This window comes from Pleuronectes platessa, chromosome 19 (genome assembly GCF_947347685.1).
Source record: "Pleuronectes platessa chromosome 19, fPlePla1.1, whole genome shotgun sequence".
Lineage (NCBI taxonomy): Eukaryota > Metazoa > Chordata > Actinopteri > Pleuronectiformes > Pleuronectidae > Pleuronectes > Pleuronectes platessa.
The window spans coordinates 12,057,076-12,080,248 of NC_070644.1; the positions used below are offsets into that span (position 1 = coordinate 12,057,076).

Sequence of the window (23,173 nt, forward strand, 5' to 3'; positions counted from 1 at the left end):
TTAATTAAATATGAATTGGTAGAAATGTTAGACGAAGGAAGCAATAAGCCTGACTAAAATATCATTTAATTCCCTTGTTTGTTTGCCTCCCTTGGTGTGGACGTTAAAAAGAACTCAGTGGAGTGAGTTAAAGAGAAAACAAGGGGTTTTGTAAATCTGCAGCTGGCTTCATGTTTTCCAGCTTCACTTTCTCGACGGCAAATTACGTTTTTATGTTGACTTCTCAGACTGAGAAACAAAACAACCACAATCATTAACCGAAAGCAGACACCATTTTCTGTGTCACTCAAACTGAAATGAAATGTGGCTCTGTGCTTCCTTTGAAGCCGGAGAGAGACAAAAGAAATATACATAAAAAGCTGCTTTCAGACATGCACGGAAGTTGGGACATATTCCAGACACTTTACCAGAGGGGTTTCCATGTGAGAATGCAAATGTCCGAGTCAGTTGCTGCAGGCATTTAACCGACCTTTCCTTCCAGCCCCTTTAAGTAAAGTGAAATGTCAGGAAAGTGTCTAAATGAGCTCTCTAAAGTGAGAAAAGAGCAAAGTACAACAACTGATCCTGCAAGTACACAAACTGACAGGACCCACAAATAAAAAAGGGAAAAAGTTTGGTGCTCCATTTTCTGTGAGGCTTTCATATTAGTGCCATAACCACAATAGATGGGTTCTCTGCTTATAGCCAGGGTTGGTGACCTTGGAAAAACAAGCGATATCAGGCTACAATACACAAACAAATCTGCAACCGATACAGGCAATCCCCTCCCGTCAGCCCTCTTCTCAAAGCTACACCCGCAAAACGACAGAAGAGAGAGAGAGAACGTGCACTGCTGTGACTTGCTCGCTAACTACTGGCTATCGTCTCAGCTTCAGCAGTGTGCATCTCCACTCAGGCAGTGGGGGCACGCTTTTTTCTTCTTTTTCTACTTGACAACTTTATTGATGGCTATCAGGATATGGAGAGGATGTCAATTAATATGATAAAAAAAAAAAGTGTTTCAGAATCAACTTACAAAACAATCCTACCTTTAATATAAAGCAGAATCAGGTATATTTGCCATGCTTTGATTAAACATTAACCTCCTCATACTGTACATACTGCATACTATACATTTACTTTGTCTTTTACAAAAGAACAGAAGTAATGTAGCATTTAATACAATTTGCAGTGGTTACTCCACTAACCACAAAAATGTGTGCTTCATTTTTAAAATGAGAGTATGTGGCACAGTGCAGGGAAGAAAGAAAATCCTCAAAGCAAACGGTGAGGAAAGGAAAGATGAAAATGGCTGAATTAAGGTTCAATAATTAAACAGTGACGTCAAAGAGCCAAGAAAGGCAGCTGTGTGCATTTACTTTACAACCGAGGAGAACCTGCTTCATCTAACTGAGCCACAGCACAACGTTGAGCTCCTCATCTCGAGCTGCCGTCACCTGGGACAGTTTGGGGAGAACGACAGTGAGCAAAGTGTTCTTCTAAATTATGATGTAGGTGTGTGGGAAGAAGTGGTGTCAACCTGTGTGTGTGTCTGTAGGTGTGCGTGTGTGTGCCAAGAGTTCACTCTCACTTTTCAACTAGTTCCAGTGTCGGTGTCAGTGACACCAGACAGCATTCAGCCAGTAAGCAAAGGCCAATTTAGCAGTAACACTCAAAGTGTGATGAGAACACTTTTGGACACAGCAAACTGAGACTGACAAAAGGAATCAGCTTTGGCTTTCATGATGTGCTGCTTGTTCAGATTTAGGACATGAAATACACTGCAAATTTCTGTAGAAAAGTGCTTTTTTGTTATAGCACTGTAATTTTTTAATCAAACTATACTTTATTGCCTCCACTAAGGAGGTTATGTTTTCACCCCTGCCTGTTTGTTTGCTTGTCATCAGCAGGATTGCGCAAAAACCAATGAGCAGTTCTCCAGGAAACTTGGTGGAAAGATGGGACTTGGGCCAAGAAAGAACCCATTACATTTTGGCACGAATCTGTACAAAGGGGCAGATCCAGGACTTCCTTTTTAATCACTTTAAGATTTTCACAGATTTCCCAGGGAATAAATGATGGATCTTGGGGGGGAAAAAATCGGACATATTTAGAGGACTGAGGTCTTTGAGTCATTACGCTTAATGCTACCGAGTGTCATTTTAATTTAAAAGAAATTAAAGACACTTTGTACGACTTAAATCTAAAAGTCATGTGTGTGTGACCAATGATATTTCAGAGGAGAGAATGACTCAAAGTGTGTTTCGCTCCGGCATCTGGCGGCAGTGTTCCTGTGCGGTAACACTGGTAACCCTAAAGTGTTTCTTCTCAGCTATTGAGGTCACTGGAATTCATTCACACTGAAGTAAACTGTCAGAGTCACGGACAAACGCAGGAGAAGAGGTAACGTTAGAAAGACGGCGCTGAGGACACGGTTCGCCGATCATCCTCATATCTGTTATACGTGTGTTCAAACTCACCTCGTCTCTGTCCATGAGGGAGCGGACACCGAAGCTCAGGCAGCCCAGCAGGGCACTCATCCTTTGGATACACAGGAGAGACAGACAGACAGAGAGACAGACAGAGTATAAATAAATGAAAATCCCTGAATAAAGCTGATGTGTCAGCTAATTCAGGTCTGACATTTCAAATGTCCCAAGTGACCCAAATCAATTTACTCAACTAGACCTAAGAGCAAAGTTAAACCAATCAATGGGATGTGGTGTAAAATAGTGTTTTTCATCTTTAGGTTTGGTCACATGTAATCTGTTCTCAGATTAAACTACGTCTTTATAACGGATAAGAAAAGTCCATATTGATCCCATGGGTGCTGTTAAAAGCTAAATAAACCATAACAAAAGGACAAAATGAACAAAACACACTCTACTTGGGGAATATTTGTCATGAATAAAACACAACAAAAGAGAATGATCTAATTCATTTTCAGCTTTATGGGCACGTGTGTGGTGGTGGTGGAGTCGGGATATGTTCAATTATGCGTACATGAGAAAAAATGCTCTCGACAACCTCCCAGCTGTGCTGGACTAATGCAGCTGCAGATGCCGCGCTGAGGGCAAACTGGCCCCCAGCACGAATGAGCACCTGAAATGTGTCTTGGCATCCCCTCGGTCAGATGAGCCAGTGACCGAAAAAGCTCTGCTGCATTTACAGAACGTCGAGGACACCCCGCTGAGATCATACTCGCCTAGTCTAACACAACTCCCTGAGTATCCCGATTTAGCCCTTCCAAAATGTTTCAACAGATTGGGCAGCCTACATTTTATGCACATCACATTTTTCATCTGTGCACCCCAATCCTATTATACAGAACTTCCTCCTTTTTTTTGTCTAAACATACTACAGTGCTGCAACCCTAAGCCCAAGAACAAATAGTGAAACTATCGGTGCAAAATGAATGAATGAAATAACAAAGCTAAAATGGCCAAGGCCAAACACATTTAAATCAGCTAGATCCAGATTTTGATCTGGGTCTGCACCAAAGTTAAACACAAACAAACCAACCAACAAACAAACAAACACAGAGGGAGGAAATATATATTAAATCTAAAGGTTTCCGTTACAAATGATAGTGAACATATCTCTTGTTTCATTCTCACACGGTGAAACACTGATGGAGCTCTGTGACGCCTCGAGTCGGCCACAGCTGCAGATAAACAGTTATGAGACGTGGAGGCGGAAATACAGCATCAACATGCACATATGCAATATGTACAATACTGGGGTGTGATTTAACAATGCTCCTTATGATCCCTCTTTTCATTTCACCAATGTGCATTTACACAAGCAATAGTTTTTGGGTGTGGACAATTAATAAAGAGACACCCAGATTTGATTTGTGAATACTAGTGAAGATCTTTCCTTTGCGGCACGTTGTGTCATTGTGTCCTTACATTACAGGAGCGCTCACATTCATGGAAGGATCAGCTGGGTTTGGCTACAGCCGTACTCTGGCTTGTTCTGTGGTGCTTAAAGAGGATTTGCTCCCCACAACTTCCCCACAGCACTCGTCCAGTCGAATAATCACCTTTTAATGACATTTCAGAGAAATTGCTTCTGTAAAGTTTACTCCTGCAGAGACCACGGTCTTGATTGCGCTTCCCACTTGCCGCATTTGTATGCAGGTGAGAAACACAAATGGTCTTGTACGAGCTGCTGCCGATGAACCCCCCACATGGTCTATTTTTTTCCACTTTCTTACTTGTGCTACATGAGCCGTTTCTGCACTGGAATGTTTCATGCTGATAAGACATCTTAACATCCTGTACTGTGTGGGCCACGACGCACAGACCATTAACATTAAAAAAACCTCATCTACAGAGCAAAAATCCTTACAGTACCTTCGTCTCCACCAAACCATTAAATTAGCTCTTACAACAGACCTGCCTGTTCTGTCTGAACGCTGACGTTCGGGGGCCTCTGCCCTTATAATTGCGTTCATCACATAAGAATTTCTGCTTTCCTTTCCCCGAAACTCCCTTTGCTCACAGAGGTATAAGAGTTTCAGAGTTTACAAGTACAATGAGGATATATATAATTTTCAATTCGACACTGGGTGCTTGTATGGGTTTAGAGTACAGGCATGTCTGTTAAATACATTAGCGTGTACCATTACCTAGATTCTAAGTCTCCAACATGGTGTATTGGAGTTAATTTAAATCTATTACGGATTTTTAAAAACAAGCAAATACTGTATCTAACAAACATAGTAAAATATGACTTTATTATTACTCAATTTTCGCTACTTTCTTTTCCCAATTAATAGCAGCAACCATTTGGTTTTGAATGAGGCTTAATTGCCCACCAAAGATGAGCAAATCGCTCTAAATCTGTGTCCCAGAAACCATCCCAAAAAGGTCTTTATCTTTATAATCATTCTATGATCTAAGCTGAAACAAGCATTTCACTCTATACAGTGCAACGGCAAACATATTTCCAAATATATGATTAATGTGGTAATTGTTTTTACTCAACTCAAAACAGATGAAAAACTTTGAAGAAAGTCAATGGGCTCAAAGAGATTCTTCTCCATTCATGGAAAAGAGCTTTTAAATATATAAGTCGTGTTATCAAGCATTTGCAGCACATAGTGATACTTTTCTTCTGTCACCTCAACGTAACATTGCACAAAAAATTTGTGACTCATTCGACCATATGTCCTCCATCCCCAGCAATGACCCTGTTTCAGCACAAGTCTGATGAGGCAGAGAGGCGAGAGTAACACATTCGCTCTGCCAGATTCAGATGGAAGCAGAGAAAATAAACACACATACACAGAGACAAGCACACACAAATATGCAGGAACATCAATTATAAAATGATATTTTGTTGACCTAGTAGTGAAGCTTCGTGACTACAGTAGCTAATGTGTTGCAGCTTCCTCGACACAAACTATTTAAATGCGAGTTTGAATGAAAATCAAAACCCCCCAAAAGAACATTCCTTCAATATTATCACGAGTCACACGATCACCAGCAGGTACCTTGTTGTGGAGTCAGAGTTCCACATTGTGAAGAGCAGTCTCTTATTGAGGTCCCTCTCACTGACAACACTGTAAACAAAGAGAAGAAGAAGTCAGCTTCTCTTTAACTTTGTCTTTAGGCCAAATACAAGGCATGTTTTCATTCGCAGTGCCGACATGTCTGCTTTTTTTTGCGCCACTCAAACACTTTATGAATCGCTTTAAAAACTACTAAATTTTTCAGTCTGGAAAAACCATTAAAGAGTATTTGTAACTCGTTAGTTCACTATATGAAATGCTCTGAATGAAATGTTGCATAAGCATTTACCTACAGCTGCTTTCAGACATGCACGTGTTTGCATATTTTCCCCATGTGAGAAAGCAAATGTCCGAGTCAGTTTCTACAGACATTTTCCATTACATCTCCTACTAGCGAGCGAGTGGGTAAATTCCCAGCAGGCGAGTGGGCGTGTTGATGATGTTTCCAACACACAACAGGCGAAAACTGGAAGAATACAATACAGTTAGAGGAGGCAGACGAAGATGTCAATTTGGAAAGATGATATTTGAGAGCTTTTGTTGAGAAGCGTTGATGCCAGTGTATATGTGCTGAAAACAAAAAGACTGTGCTCTCCGCAGCATGTTCAATTCTGCCTCCTGTTCCTGTTGATGTGAACGTGTCCGACCCAGACAATTTCCTGCTGAGTTGTTCATATGTAAAAGGCAAACTCATTTCACGTTCAAGAATAAAAGCTTATGAGTTAGAAGCTCTGTATATCTAAAGCAAAAGGGGGCATGGTTTTATTTACCTGATGGCATGCAGATAACATTTTATAGGTATGATTTATGGCTATAGAAACTGTGACAATGGCTATAGAAACTTTTTAAATCCTCACAAGTAAAAGGTTTGTAAGAAGATGGGGTTTCTACAGTGAGGAACCATCTGAGTCTTCTGTCTGTCTGTAGGATCACTGTCTGGGGACATGCCAACCTGGAGAACACAGAGAAAAATACACATTTACAGGGAATCCAGTTTCCAGCATTGTCCACATGAGCTTTTACTCTCTGCAAATACCTTAACATAAGAGTCACATGCCCCCTGGCACGATTCCAGCATGCCCCTCGCCTCCAGAACTGTGGACACATAAAAATAGGACTGGATAAATTATGAAACGGCTCATTACATGAGATCATATTATGGGCTGTTGACTTTTTAGTCTCATTAATTTTATACGATATGCACATCAAATTTTAAGATTCTGGTTCAAAAGGTCAAAATAGAGAACCAACATTGATCCACAAAGATTAAGAAGTAAAATATTTTTCTGCAGCAAAAAAAACAAAAACATGATCAGGTGTATAGCGCGTGGTTGCATGTGCACGTTTTGCCGTATGCAGTGAGCAAGCTGATCTGATTGGGGAAAATGTGGCTGCTATGTTCAATATGGCTTAGTTGACCCCTATTAACTTGGCCATATTTTGTTTTGTTTGCTGAAATAACAAGCCGTAAAAACCATTTTAAATTCATTCCATTGGCTGTGAACTCTGAAGGGAAATCTGCAAACTCGACAGGAACACCTGCTCATGTTGGGTGTAATTTTGTTCTGCCCTCATCACTGTCAGCAGTCATTTTATTGCCTGTTTTTCTATCCTGTACCACAGCACAGTGTTGAATGGGGTTCCATCCTACTGCCGTTAGCTTCGGGATAATAAGAATATGTGACAGGTCTTCAGCAATTTTCTACCAGCAGAGCTTAATAAACCTCTTAAAGACATGTAAATATAATCTACATGAAATCGAACCTTTCAATAATGCAAGATGCAATTAATACAATATCAAATCACGAGTCAATTTCTTTGCATAAACTCGAATACCATCTGTAGCTGCCACGTGTATTACAACACACAATATCATTTCAAAGCTTAAGTCGCTTAAATAGAAACTAAACAAACAGACTTCCAGACTGGAATCTATAATATTTTGATTGTGTGAGGAATTTGGGCATTGTCATATTATCATTGCTGTGGTTTTAAACTCTTCTTCATGAGCAGAGAATGCAGCTTAAACTTCATAAACAGCTAAACATTATATTTATGTGTTATACCTCCTCCCTGTGCTTGCTCAATGCATCAGCATTATATCGATATAGGTCTTAAAACTGTGTTAAATTACTATAGATGACAATTCTATTGCGATAATTATTGATATTGCTTTATTGCCCAGCCCTAAGAGTAAGACATTGCATCTTAGTAGTGACCATTCCCTTTCCACATTATTTTGAAAACCACATCAATACACTTTCACGCTTTGTGCGTGCTTGTTCACATAATACAGAGTACAAATAGGATGCAAATCTATCAACATAAATAACTTAAGATCCACCCATCTACACACTGAGGGTTTGAGGTTGCAACCCTGTGTGACTGTTGGACCGTAGCGTCCTGCCATCTCTGCTCCACTCAGACTCCGAAGTTTACACTTGATGACAAATGCAAAACACAACTACATACAATACACAACCAGAGCATCTCAAAGCCTATGAGAGAGAAGCATTTTTTCTATGGACAAATAAAACATAGCTGAAGCGTAAATAATACATTGGTTGGTGGTTTTCTATGCTGATTTTTATCAGAGCGGACAGCAGCCGCAGTCCCAGCAAGACACTGTTTACACATGCATTTACCTCAGGCATGTGTTTATAGATGGGTTGATCAAACTCAGTCATAAAAGTACTTAGTGGTGGTGTTATACTTAGTTGCATTGTCTTAAGAGCAAGGTTTAATGAGCAATTCCCCAGCGCTGCATTTAACTGAAGGGGAATAATTGGACTTTTCATTACATAATTGTGTAATGATATAGAAAAGAGTGGATAAGGGGAAATACTAAGAAGTGCATCTGATGAGTAAATAGCCATTAACACAGAAATTAAAGAAACAACCACTTTTGTTGGATTCATTTACCCACCTCCCTTCTATATTATGTATTTTCTCATCTACGATCATCTGTCATGGTTTGACACAAATTCTTTGATATTATTTATTTTAAATAGGTTACCAGCCCCAAGCAGACACCCACTGTGTCTTACCTCTCCTTTTCCCTTCCTCACGCAAGTTATCCAGTCAATAAAGAAAAATATGCCAAAAATATATCTACACAAACAGCCCGTAACGTGACTCACCACTTACAACAAGGACTTCCTGCTCCTGGACGATTGACAGCTTCAGCTGACCTGTTCAAAACAAGAGAAAAGGAAGGTCACCAGCAGGTTATCACAGGTTTGCAAAAAGATCTGATCCGATTGCAGTTTGGAATTTCCAGGAAATATACTTGTTTTCTTTCTTGCAAATACCATAACTTTTGGTGAAGCCACAACCAGGAGATGCTTTGCTTGGTTTAGCTCCTCAATTTCTTGGTCACATTGAGTTGCTGGACTCTTGTTTTTGTTCTCTTGAACCCTCAAAATTTGAACTGGCAGGCCCTTAGGGGCCACTTGCATTTGTGTGTGCAGCATGTTGTGTTTGCAAAGATCTGTTTCACTGTCACATTGTTTTATCTCTCAAGAAGCCGGTCAAAACAAGTTTGAATAGGTATTTTCTTTAGTTAGTTTTTAGTTTACTTACTTTTCTTGTTATTGATTTAGTGTGTGTGTGTGTGTGTGTGTGTGTGTGTGTGTGTGTGTGTGTGTGTGTGTGTGTGTGTGTGTGTGTGTGTGTGTGTGTGTGTGTGTGTGTGTGTGTGTACAGTCTATCATCTGTCACTATTTCCTCCTCTCCCTCTTTCCTGTAAATCTCCTCACAGCTCTAGGAGACTTGTTAGCCATGTTGACATGGCCACTGTTAACATTGGCTTTGTGCATTTTTTAATTAATCCTGCTCATAAGAGCACCGTCTAAAGCTAAAATGTGGGAGCCTCGTTGTGTGATAACACTGCTGGCACTTCAGAGCTTGGGTAAAAGGGATGTTTGTCGTTCCCACAGTGAACTTGGCATGCTTTTTGTGCTACTGGCTGAGGTCGAAGAACAAAGTGAAAACACTGTTTGAAATATCTTCCTGGTGCGTCTGGACCTGCCTGACACAAAGGTGGTTCTGAAGCAGTCTCACGAGTACGAGAATCAATTTATATCACACGGCAAGTATAAGCAAAACCCGAAGGAAAATGGTAAACACAGATGGACAAAAGAGTTTCAGGAAAGCTGCACTATAAAGTGGACATTTACAGAAGTAAACATTTGACTACTTTCATTCACAGGCTGCTGGAAAACAAAGATCTAGCACACTTTGCTTTTTATTACATTTTTGTGCAGGAGAGAGATCGGTAAAAACAGACATTTATAATCCATGTAAATTACATTCCTCGTGGTGGGAGACTGAGAGTGTCATGAAGGTTAAGTGTTACTTTTTTTAGTTTTGAATTTTGGGGATAGCTTTTCATTTTTACAAAGTTACTTTACTCCAAAATAATGAGGCAGTACGGTACTGAATGATGAAATAAGATAAACATTATTGATGCCGGGGGAATTCACTTGTTATAGCAGTCGATGGTCAAAAAGACAAAAGAGCAAGTGAAAGTACAAAATAAAATAGGGCAATAAAATGAATTAGACTTGTAAAAAAAATATACATAATTTTCATAATATACATCTTTTCACTACAGACAGAATATTATGGGTAGAGAGAGTAGTCAGACAAAGTGCAGTGACACAGGATGACTGCAGAGTAAGTTTTATATTGCAGGGTATAATTCTAAGTGTACAGATTTCGAGAGGTATAAAAATTATATCGATGTAATTTCAAAATGATATTCCCTTCATGTAAAGTCTGAATGACACTTTTTCCCACCTTAAGTTTCTAAAATGGATAAAATGTGTCGATGTTTGCGAGGGCATCCCATGGGGGTTCCGGAAGTTGTGACTCCCGAGCCATTACCGAAACATGACCTCACCCACTCTTCGCTTTTTAATGAGAAGGTCATTGATAAATGAAAACAGAGTCGCCCATACATGACACATCATTGATCAAGTTTGATTGATTGAATAGCCACGCAGCCGGTCACAGCCGTTTGACCAACCCCCCACCCAACCAGGGAGGAGTAAACAGTACAAATACGTTGCGTGTGTGTGTGTAAGCAGAGCCCAGGCGTTCTGTCACTCACAACTGATTAAGGAAAAACAGCTCAGAGGTAGGCAACGGCTTTTTAACTGAATTTCTCTTGTTATTTATGTCATAAGATAATGCACATAGAATTAAACGGACTGGACATTTTGGATGCTGAAGTTAGACTGTGAGTGGAAGTGGACTAATAGGGCCTGGCAGACGAGGCAGCACAGTGGGTCAGTGCATACCCAGATGAAAACACTCATGTACTACCTCACACTTACGGATGCATTGTTAACAGCTGGAAACAGATGTTCTTCTGCTTAATTGCTATGCTAGAAGCTCTGAGACTATACTTGGCCCAGCAGCGCTATAGGCTAAATGCTAACATCAACATTCTAACATTCTCACAATAACACAAACATGCTGAAGAATTACAGCATCTATGATGGTTGCTGGGTTTATCTTAGCGTGCTCCTACTAAACCCACATTAGAACTGAGGCAGACAGCTTGGTGGTGATATTTGATCATAAAACCAAAGTATTGAACAAATTGAAATTATGAATGGATGATTGGAGAAAATAGAATAAGGTTATGGTACATTTATTACAATTTATCCTGAGGGAGATGGTAATGTCTGCCCCGAATAACGTGACAAACTCATCCTTCGCAAAAAAACAGAAATGTTTTTGAGTGGCACTGGAGGAAAAGCCAAGGGTTCACCGGCGTCTCAAGGCTCCATCCTCCAGGTAAGATTAACATCAACTGTCATGAAAATCATTTTTTTCAGTGAGGTGTTTGACAACTTTCAGACAAAGTGTCAAATTCAAGGTGACGCTGCAGGAAAAGTCAGAGGATCACGAAGAGGTTCAGTGTGATCCTCTGGACATTGAAGGCCAATGTAAGGGTGACATGTATTTCTAGATGTAAATACATTGTCTATTACAAAGGAAAAGACAAGTTAACATCAAATCCAGCTCTGTGTGAATGATATGGAATATAGAGATGTGACACATTTACATTAAAGTGAATTCAATCAGCCTATGTGCAGGTCAAGCACCTCAAACTTTTATGCTCACGCTCTATGGATCAAATAGGCGGCTCCAACATGGCGCTCACACTGAACATGTGCATGGAAACAAGATGTCAGGCAGCATTACTTGGACCATGCATACAATATAGTAGTGTGTATAATCTGGAAAAAATTTCACCCAATTCTCAAACGAGTCAGGGGCAACTTCCATTCAGGGATAAATATCTGGCTTAATCCAGACAATGTCTGCCCGACTATAAAGAAATACCTCAGGAGAACGTTTCCTGATGCTGAAGTTCCAGAAACTCTTACTCTGAAAAGCTGTACCTCTAAATAAATTAATAGGACTTATGGGCCACTACCAGATCTACTCTAATCAGGGACATCTCCATCAAGTATTAGACTGTCACAGGAACTTCAAAACACTGTAAAATGTTACTGCAGTTCAACAAATCCTCATTTCGCAGGCAAATGTTTATTCTATGAATATTATTGACTTGACTTAGACTTTTTAGCTGCTACTTGAAGTAGATAAGCAAATGGGCACTTCCCTCTCACTGCAACACCCTTAATCCACGGTTTTAAAAATGCACTGCATGCACCCGAGGGCAGCAGCGATGCCCTGGAGCTAGGGTGCATGGCGTGAATCAAACGGGAGACACTTGAAAATGCCACAATAGTCCAGGTGAAGGAACAAGCCCTCAGTGTTAGGGAGATGCCAACCTTTCAACCTTTACAAAGAGAAGGAGAGTGAGAACCTATAATTAAAGTAATGTAGAATAATAAAAGGTCTAGAATGAGATTTTTTATAGCTGCAGTAAAAAATAATGAGTCCCCGCAACAATAAAAGTATTCAGCACTTTGGAGAGGCGGCACAGGTTGCACCGAATGACAGAAAACTAGACAGGAAAGAATAAAAAAGCTGAACTCGACTGTCGGGATAAAGAAAATATTTAGTACTCTGACGACAAAGAACAAAGAGACTCAATTTTCTAGCGTTTGGGTTTAACATACTCAAAGTGGTAAAGAAAGTTAACACCTTTCGTTTGCTACCTGGGAATTAAAAACTAAAACTTTTATTGAGTGCTTGTGTATCCAACTTATTATATAAAAGCACAGTAAGTGACCCCAGCTATCAATTTACAGATATAACTGGTCTCCACTTTGGCACGATACTGTGAATACTTTCTTTTTTTAATTGGCAGATTTTCAACCAATGTGAATTCCTTAAAACAACAATGACGTCTCAGGCTTTGCTGAGGCAAAAAACTTGATTGAACATTGATGAAAGATGGCCGAGTTTCTGACGAGTTAAATGCAACACAGATATGTCGACAGAGAAGTTTCTTGGTCCAACTTGCAGGTGAACAGTCAAACCGAAAAACGAAGGGGAAAAAAGTAAAATAGGAACATCTCTGCATTAAACCAAATGGGAAGGAGACTTTGGATGATGCTGGACACCAAATCAGGTAATTATGGAAAATAGACAGAAATGGTAGAAATAACAATAGTGAATTTTACCACAGGTATCCTAAGACACCGGTAAATTCCATCACTATCTGTGTTTCTTAAAGTTATGCCATTATCTTCTTAAGAATGGAGAATGTCTCAAGGTTATATCTTATCCCAACATCAGACAGGATGGCACAAAACATCCTCATTGAATGCATTCCAATGCCCTGACAACATGTTACTGGCCTAAAACTTTCACCCCAGGTAACTCTTTCATTGCAGATCCTCATCGTTGTTATTCAGCTATTTCCTGGGGTTGAACAGGTGAGTCATCCTTTTGTTTCATCACTTCTTTGTATGCAAGACCTATTTTTCTACTCCATTTAGTCTTTGATCGTGTTTCCCCCAGCAGCGCTCTCTCTGTGTGTACTTCAGACTTAATTTCAGCGACACTGAATTCAACTTTCATTAAACCCTGTCTTCCGCCTCCACCTGATAAACTGTGAGGCATTTGTGTAATGAAATTGTGTATTTAAAAAAGACAGATGTTATACAAGGCTGGCAGGATATAGCTAATAACTTTTTATTAGTACGATATGGAAAAAGGGAATTTTGAGAAAGAGGCAGATAAAAAGCTCAGAGTCACACACAATTAAAAAAAGATGTGAGACACTAACACTGACACTGACAGTGAGTTTACTCTTTGTCTGACCTCGCCCCTGCAGAGCCGGTCCTCGTTCATGTGCCAGTTCAATTAGGCCACAAAGTGCTGTTGCCTGTCCAGTAACAGGGCACGGGTACAGCCAAGTCAGGACTAATCTATCATGGATTTTGTATAGTTACATTTGACATCCTGTGACCAAGGTAGCGACTAATGTGAGGGGAAACTTCACAGACAGAAAATAACACAAATCAGCACACAGCAGCATATCAAGCACAAAAATTGAATATGTTTTCCACATTAAGACATTAGAAAATGAAATTATTTTGCCACGTTCTGTGAAACAAGGACGCTTTTGAAATGTTGCCCTTCCTATGTCATGGCACAGCAGCCCTTTTACTGTCACTCAAGACGTCGTGCCCAATGCTGCCTTGTACCTCGGAGGTTTAACTTGATTCAAAGCTGATGACAACACAGGGTGATAACAACCAAATGAAAACAATCTGTTCAGAGATGGAATTAATAGTCTGAATAAATTGAACCCCAGTTAAATTTAGCATGTGTAGGGGATATAGTCAATTCCTGCGTTCACTGACACACGTAGGCCCAGTGGGACTATGAGCGTAAATTTTCATTTGGACACATGAAATCGCAAAAGAAAATGTAGTGGTAGGGATTTGCCTAAAGCTGAGGGTTATGTTGTATGTTTTTGTGTGACTAAGTATGCGTTTCCTCATTACCTTCCCAACTCCCACTCTCTGCTTTAACAGGCTTTTGCTGCTTATTTGTCACATTTACATTTGAAAGCTTGTGCCCCCCCAGCATCCAATAAGGCCAGGCCGGGGTACATTGTTAGTCTTTATGCGACACCTAAAATAAGCCATTAACGGCCAGAAAAGGAGCAAGCAAAAGAAACCTGTGCTATTTCATGTTAGAACGGTGGCCATCTTGAAGAAGTTGGGAAACTGCTGTGTGAAGGATTTAAAGTTTTCATCTGGGGCGGGCACCAGTTCATCCTATTTGATCCAAACTGAGAGAACAAAGAGCAGACTTGATGAGATACACACAAGGTGTCCTCTCGATTCCTCACTCAATTTATTTTACCGGCTTGTTATGCAACTTGCAAACATCGTCTCTCCCTCTGTGTTGGCTGCCAAAACCAGTGGGAAAGAGCTCTTGCTGTATTATCGGATCAGGGGAGTATCAAATTTATTGTGTACATTGAATCCACAGGATGAGACACTTCTGTGTCAGATACCAATACCCCTTGACAGACAGGACTTTAGAGTGTAATTTGATGGCTTCAGAGAAGTCTGAGGGAATTCAGTATGTGAGAGAATACATATTTCAAAAAAGCCCTCATGATGACATGTTACTTTTAATAACACACAATCATCACCTGACTAACACAAACTCAGGAAGGGAAAAGGATAAATCTTCAGTGCATGGGGGGAGAAAATGAACGAAAATACAAATAATAGTAAACGCAGATATAATCGCGTGTTTGTGTGTATTTTCCAAAGAAATTCCTATACGTGCAGTACTTGAAGCAGTGATGTTTATGTATGGCTAGCTAAACAAGGAGAATCATTTGGGAATTTGTAAATACGGCAATGTCGAAAAATAGACATTATTTTATCAGAGAGGTGCGGGTAAATAAAAATCTGCCTTCAAAATCTGTTTTCTTGTGACTATTTGAAGCACAATCCTCTCTGAAAAATCTGAGGAAATAAAAAAAAAGCACAAACTTCCATCTCACAAACCCTTAATTGGATAAACCACACACGCCATTTTCTTTCTTTCCTGCTATTCAAGAACTAGAACTGCCAACCTGTCATCTAGGTTTTTTTTCCCCTCATAAATACTACATTAGTCAAGAAGCAATAGCAGTGATTTACGGAATAGGGTTTATCTCTAATTAATATCAATTATGTTTAATTGTCTTTATTCTTTCAATATTATTGTCAATTCCCTCGTTCCTATTCTATCAGTCCAAGCTAATATGTTGATTCAAAGTCTTTAGTTTTGTTTTAATTAATTCTCATCAACAATCTTACAAGATGAATGGGTTAAAAAGGAAGCTCTTGGAAGAGAAGTCTTAGGCTGCAACATGTGAAGTGTAATTCAAATTTACATATAAACTCTTTACCCACAAAAATTGTGTCTTGGAAAACACTTTAGGTTTGATTTGTACAACGGAAGACTTCACTTTAGATAAGCTTTAAATGGAAGTCACAGCATTTGGCTGTGACCAGGTTGGCTGCTGTTACTCATTCTTCGGCAATAGAAAACTCTTTCCCTCAGGGAGACCACGGACACACTCTGCTCAACAATAGACGCTTTCTGGAAGAAGTCAGGCTCGTGGCAAAGTTTGACCCAGTTCTGAAAGGGCACACTGTCAGAATGAACTCGTTGCGTGCTCAAGTGGGAGGGTCATGCACAGCAACGTCACATATTATTCGAAATCCAATCATCTCGCTATTAACTTTACAGTTTCAGCCGGCACGCCTCATGTCAGACCGGCTGAGCGAGACGCGTTGGAAAAGGGACCTCAGAGAAATGCCACAAATCATTCTGAATGGTCCACGGAGGAAAGCTTGTGATCCCTTATTTTGACTAGTATCCAAGCTCTAAATATAACATTTGAAGACAGCAGAGGTCAGGCATGCTAAGACTCGAGTGCCAATATGTGTGGAAAGGGTGTCAAAGCAAATTTTTGACTTTTACTGTGAGGCCATGTGGGTCGGAACTGGGTGTAGCAAATTAAGCTAAAAAGGTCCTGAGTTATCCTGTGTGCCTCCGCCTAAAGGTTTTTCTATTTCCACAAAGTGATAGTCAGAATGTATGGCATCCATGTATGATGACACTTTAATTATCTGCAGGAACAACAATGTTTGGAAGCTGTGAAAGAGAAATTAAAGCTGAAGCACAGAGCTAGGCGGATACAACAGGGACCACTTATTCAAAGATGCAAGAACATCTGTAACAGCCAGATTGTTCTCATGTCTCTACAATATTGTGAGGTCTTAAAATTAAGTAAAGTGCCTTGAGATAATGTTCAGCAGAGTTTGATTTTGCCCTGTAAAAAGGTTATTGAAATTGGGGACTATCCCACACAAAAGACTGGAATGTAACTCAGTAGGGAGCATATCTCCACCAAGTCCAACAGCCCCCTTAAATTCAATCAAGCTGCACCACACGACCCATGAAAACCCTGGGAAATTTGTGATAATGTCAAAGTGAAAAACAAATTAAAACAAAATCCTGGCTCTGCCCCCCTTATTTGGATCTGCACCGAAATTTAAGTTCTTCCCTGATCCATATAGAATTCTTCCACCTAGTTTAGTGGTAATCCATTCAGAAGTTTTTGTGTAATACTGCTGCCAACTAACAAACAATTGGCTATGACAACATAACCTCCTTTGTGGAGGCAATAACCAACATGAAAGAAACGTAGAGATATCTTTGGTTGTGGTTTTAAAACAGTTACAAGTACAGGTGCCCCCCAACTCTCCTGACTCCCTAACACTCGACATAAATGATTCATGGTGTCACCAGATATGGAGAGGCAGTGTCATTACCAGACCAAAGGACCTGCTGCGAGTAATATCCTCCTCATGCTTGACACGCTGCAGGAATCGAGTGTCTGTCAGACCTACATGACACAATGCTCTATACAACGCATTCCTGTACTGTGACCATGATAAATAAAAAAAGACAAAGAAATACAGATGGACAGGCACGCAGCGAATTCTTTAAGTTGATGCTATTGATGCAAGGTAAAGTAAATTTAAATTATCCGATATTAAAGAGTTTTAAACTTAAGTCTAGGTTGATTGGGTCTAAAAATTAAGGTCTATAAGGATATTACCTCACCGTGGGTACTGAGGAGGAAGGACGATGTCTGCGGGGAGTTGGCAGGGGTCTTCCGCAGGTAAACTTTGAGGCAGGTCATCTTGTTGGAGAGAGCTGCTGCAGAGATGGTTCCAGGGGCTACAAAGAAAAGAAGGAACGAAACATGATGCCTGTGTACATGTGCGTGTGTGTGTCTGCCGGGGTGTGTGTGCATGTATTTGTATTCAGCTAAAAGCAAAGATAGGCAGCATAAAGAAATTTTTTTAAATATAAAAACATATGTTTTTGGGGAATGCCAATAAATTTATGTTAAACCTTTTTCCCCCCCGACTTTCTCTTAATGCTTCAACCAATGGCAGGATGCGACCTGTTACCACGGCTGGCAATTAAAGGGTTCAACTATTTTGTTTTTCAAGAATCCTTTCGGCTCCACCGGTCAAGCCTGGATCACAATAACTGCTGGAATTCCCCCTCATTTCAATCTGCACAAAAGAAGTATGAACAGACTGAATGTTCATGTACACAGCTGGCAACAAAGTCCACAACTAGGTTATTTTCAACATTTTGTATCATTGTTACTGTAGCTCCATGGCTTTCTCATACAATTGGTGTATCCTCTGGCCAGGATTTTATAACTTTCTGCCCTAAATTTTGGATCAAATGTTCCATGTTAAGAACATACAACGGTAGCTTAATTAGTCCATTTAGTTAAGTCCTTATCCACTGAGTAGAAATAAATTAATCTGCAACAGTACTACTAAGAGCTTGTAGTACATGGTTTAGCTAAATATTTGATAAAAATCATTAAATTTGCTGGTTGCTTTGACTGTAAAAAAAGATGGATGACAAGACTGCTCCCTAAATTATGATAACTTGATCACGTCCTGTTGGCTGGCTGCAATATAGGTCAGAAATCCAACCTCCTCCATGTTAGCAGATGGGACAGCTGCCAAACGATAAGCCATATATCTTTCCCAAATGCAGTTTGGCAATTCTTATCACAATGTGAATTTGTCAGGCAAGTTTGGTTTAACATTGTTGTATGATGCTATAAAAATGGGGGGAAACTTCTTGATTGACAGCTGAGTGTGACTCACAATTGTTTGAGTGCGTGCATTGGCAGGAGTGGGCCACCACGCCTCAATACCCCGATCGTTACTGTGCAGACTCTGGCTCTCAAATCCTCAAGATGGCAGCATTCACATCCGGGATAATTTGGCTTCTTTTCCGAATAGTGAGAGGAGGTGGAGATGCATCATCCACCTTTACATAGAGTCTGCGGCTTGTTGCTAACAAGCTAATGGTTAAAAAATGCCTTTGCATTTGAGGTGGGGTGGATAAGACCACTAATGGCTTTGCAGTAAATTCAACAAATATACAGAGACTTGAGAAGTAATACCCTGCGAGTGTTAAATTAACAACATAAACAAAAGCATTTCAGATCTGCTTGAAGAGCAAACAACAAGGATGAAAAAAGACAAAATAAACATGTTTTTAAACCCAGATTGAATCATCAGTACAAACAATGGGAGTAAGCCAGTGTTGTGGTTGCGTGTCAGTAATGTAGATTACTTTCCAGCATGACTTAACACACCTCTGGGTTAAATGTGACACAATGGCAATCGCTACAGCACATTGTTTTGACATGTCGCCCGGTGGCAGTGTACCACTAACCCAGAGATGAACTTTCTATATTAATCCTGATTACTTAACGGCCGCACACTAAGAAGGCTCCAAATCAAGCTGTATTTAAAAAGGGAGATTAAAGTGGGGGGGAAAGGGCTGGTAATGGAATAGCAGCCTTCCACCTACAACACATAGTGTCCAAATTCAAATCAGCCAGTATTGTGCAGGCAGCAGGCTGACAATAGCATGCACTCAATGATACTATTCTGGGCTGACAAAAAGTATATTTCCAGTTATCTCTCTCTCCTGCCTCTTGTCCCTTCCTCAGGATTTTGAAAAGTGATAATCAAAGGCCTTTTTCCTCTCATTCTATTTTTCCACAGAAAATCCCCTGATTCATTTAGTCCTTATCAGTTACAAGTGAAGGGAAAACAAAGGATTTCCCTGAAACTCATACTCTGCTTCCCTGAAGGGGAAACTGGGCAGATAACGCTAAGGTGGCACGGCTTGGTCAGAGCAGAAGGTTTGAATTGTTGACTGTCTTTAACTATAGCAGTTTTATTTTTGACTAACGGTGCAAAATCCCCAAATGTTACTAAAGAGTTGAACAAGAGAAGGTTGCATTGTCCCCCGGGACCTGGAACTATCAAGTATTTGGTATTTTTGCTTGAAAAAAATACCCAAACAATCAAAGTTTTCAAAGTAGTTGATACATTTGACGATTGACTGATCAATAAATCAACCAATCATTACAGCTCTACATATTTTACAAATCAAATAGTGGGTATATTGACCATATACTTTTTAGTTTGGCACATGTCCCATCTACTAAACTAGATGAGGGGGAGTTTATGATCTATACTGCACCCTTCCACCAGGTGGCAAGCAAGAGGATTTAGGAGGCTATGGAGACCCTTTAGTGTATATTTTGCGAAGCCCCTATGATGTCCATCTGTATATACAGTCTATGGTTGTGATGTGAGAGAAGCAGTTAGCAGAATTGTTTTGGCCCCTCAGTCACTATCACAAACAATCAGTTGGGGTTCGAAACCATAAAGCTTCGACGATAGAAAGCACAAATATTCCTGTGTCCCCAAAAGGTAGAGGCATGATAAGGAATTGAAAGTTACAGTTAGTGTAAAGGCAGAGCAGTGTGAGGAAGGTGCAATATGGGTGAAACAGGAAAGGCAGGGGAGAGGCAAGGGAGACTTAATTAAGATTGAGGAGATATGTAGGCGAGAGGGAACGTGTTCTTGAAACAGTTGAATTTTCAATTTGTGTCGGAAGATTGGGGCATGACTATATAGTTCTGGCTGGAGGTGATCTCCATCACTATGGAGAGAGAAGAGAGAGGGATATGTGGAGAGATGTCAAGATTGCCACAGGGGACACATGAGCAAAGTGAATGGAGGGCACGGCGTCTAAATCAATACAGTTAGTGGCACATTGTATTCTATGAAATACACCTTAAGGATCAGGGTGTGTTGTTATGGAAAAGGAAAATAAATGCGAATAAAAGTTTCAGAAGAAGCCGACTTTGCAATAAATAATAAAAGAGCTAAAATAACATGTTAAATGTCATAGTCAATGATTAATTTATCATGAAAAATCTTCACTGCCTGAATATTCTCAAATTAAAAGTTTCTTTTGCTTTACGTAATTGTTACGTTAAGTTTTGGACAGTTGTTGGACAAAATAATAAAATTTTAGGACATCACCTTGGGTTCCTTGTTGACAGGATTCTTTTGTACCATGTTATGATATTATATTGGCTAAATTATCAATAAAAGCCAGTAAATGAAATAATTCTTATTTGCAAACTGATCACTTTTACAAAAGGACACTGACTTCTTATTTATGAACTGTCGTTATTCAAGACAACTACTCTGGGCTGCTAAAATAGGACACTCCCTCAAAGCAACCCTGTGAAACCGTTATCCATTTCAGGATGACACATTGTTATGAAGCTCCAGAAGGGTTCAGGCCTGCAGACAGCTTCACAGTGATGCTGTAAATCACTGTGTCTAGTAAGTCTCGAAAATAACAAAGCCTAACATTACTTTTGGGTTAATGGCTTGTTGCAGTCTCCTCTTGGTTTATTTGACTTGTCAGTATGAGCTACTGACACTTCAGCATAGCAGTGTCTGTGTGAAGTTTTACTCAGTTACTGTATTTAGGTAACATTTTGAGATACCTGGTATTTCTTAATAAGAGTCTGATATCTTACTGTAAAATGTGTATTTCTGCAGCATTTCATTTAAATATGAGACTCTTTATTGGACTACGTTTATTTCACTCCACTTTTTATACAGGATGTTGTTGTTTTTGACATGACCACAGCCATCAGTTCAATGTGCTTCAGTTGGTACAAGAAGTACTAGTACAAATTGTTTTGAAATTGCTACAATCTAAGAAAGACAAATTGGCTTTTTCCGCATTCTATATGTTCCAAGAAGACGAGGCCGTTTTTTTCAGCCTTTTAGAAAATACATGTCCTCCCATGTTAGAAATGAAAAGGAGTTAGGGCAATGTCTACAGATTAATTCAGAATCTGATAACTTGACTTCTAATTGTACCATGTCTGCAACACTGCTGACTGTGACTTAAATCATTATCATCCCTCATTCTTAAATTAAATCTGATTCTGGGCACATAACTGCTCTTTTTCTATCTCCCTGTCCTCGCTTACCTCTTCCTTTTAAGTCCCTTTACTGCACTGGCTTAAAGAATCCTCAGTGAAGGCAAGTCCGATACATTTGTGCTGTTTTTTATAGAATATATGTTGCATTATCCTTTTGACAAAAGCTCTATCGTTTGTTCATGAAATATATATGAATTAAGACACATATAAAAAAAAAAATATTAAACAGGAAAATTAAGTACATAAAATTTGACATTTTCACAAAAGATACAATGGCGCTGCCTATAGGCCACACTTTGAAGTGCAACCTCATGACAGTGAAAACGCATGGCAAATTAATAGTATGTAACAACTTGCACAAACTGTATTCCTAATGGGAGCACAACACAGAAATAAAGGTATTTTAAATTTAACATGTATCATAAATCTAAAATAATTATCCGTTTTAGTGACATTTGGCTTAAGGCAAAGTTCTTGAAAAGTTCACATAGAACCACAAGATGTCGCTCTTCCACGACATCAGCCGCAGTCCTGTATGTTTGTTGAAGGTAAATATACTTTTAAAGATACCTGGACTAAAGTGTTTCTTGAATGCTGTGTCACAACTCTATTGCTTGCATTTACAATATATCAAACTTCAAACAGTATTTCATATAAATACTTGGAATTTGTATTTGATAATTTTGGGAGCTGGGGAATCAAAGTTTTGTGTTTTACACACACACACACAGTGTAATAACTATAGATATACACATGTGCAATAAATATTCACACACACACTCCATACAGTTTGAATATTTCCAATGGTTGTCACCCTGCACCTTTGAATGTATATAGTTTTAGTTTTGTATTTGACTTTTATAATAAGTTTTTTCTAACTTGTTTTTTATTTTAATTAAACTACTGCACTGCTGAGCTGAGCAGTTACTTATTGTCCAACACCTTTCATTGTACTGTTGACCCAGGTTCAGCCAATGACGCAGGAAAGGATGACATGTCATGTTAACTATAGACTGAAATGAAAGGACTCATATCATAAATGTATCCTGTGTATATTACAATAACTTAAATCCCACTGAAGTTGCTCTGAAGCATTTTTCCCGCTTCATGCAGGACAACACTATTTTTCAATCTACCTGTGGCTGCCATCTTGGTCCACATGCCTGCTACCTGGTGATGACAGGTCACAAACTCAGCAGGCAGGAGAGGAAAGCCCCTGCTCCAGCTGAAGGTGAATGGTCCCTTGAGAGCGTCTTCAAAACAATAATGACTTTTCCTAAATGTCCTTTTCGCAAAGTTTAGTTTTTCTAAGGAACAAACTCTGTGACGCCAATCATCAGTGCAAAAATACA

General features: G+C 39.6%; 1 long non-coding RNA gene across 1 annotated transcript; it reads right to left on the reverse strand.

Moving 5' to 3' along the window:
- Positions 1-2,495: 2,495 nt before the first annotated feature.
- Positions 2,496-23,161, reverse strand: LOC128462305 (uncharacterized). The gene is made up of 7 exons (XR_008342359.1): positions 22,958-23,161; positions 17,571-17,692; positions 8,638-8,688; positions 6,534-6,592; positions 6,355-6,449; positions 5,480-5,548; positions 2,496-2,520 (listed from the first exon to the last, which is right to left on the reverse strand). It is a non-coding gene; the product is annotated as an uncharacterized LOC128462305 (long non-coding RNA).
- Positions 23,162-23,173: the final 12 nt, after the last annotated feature.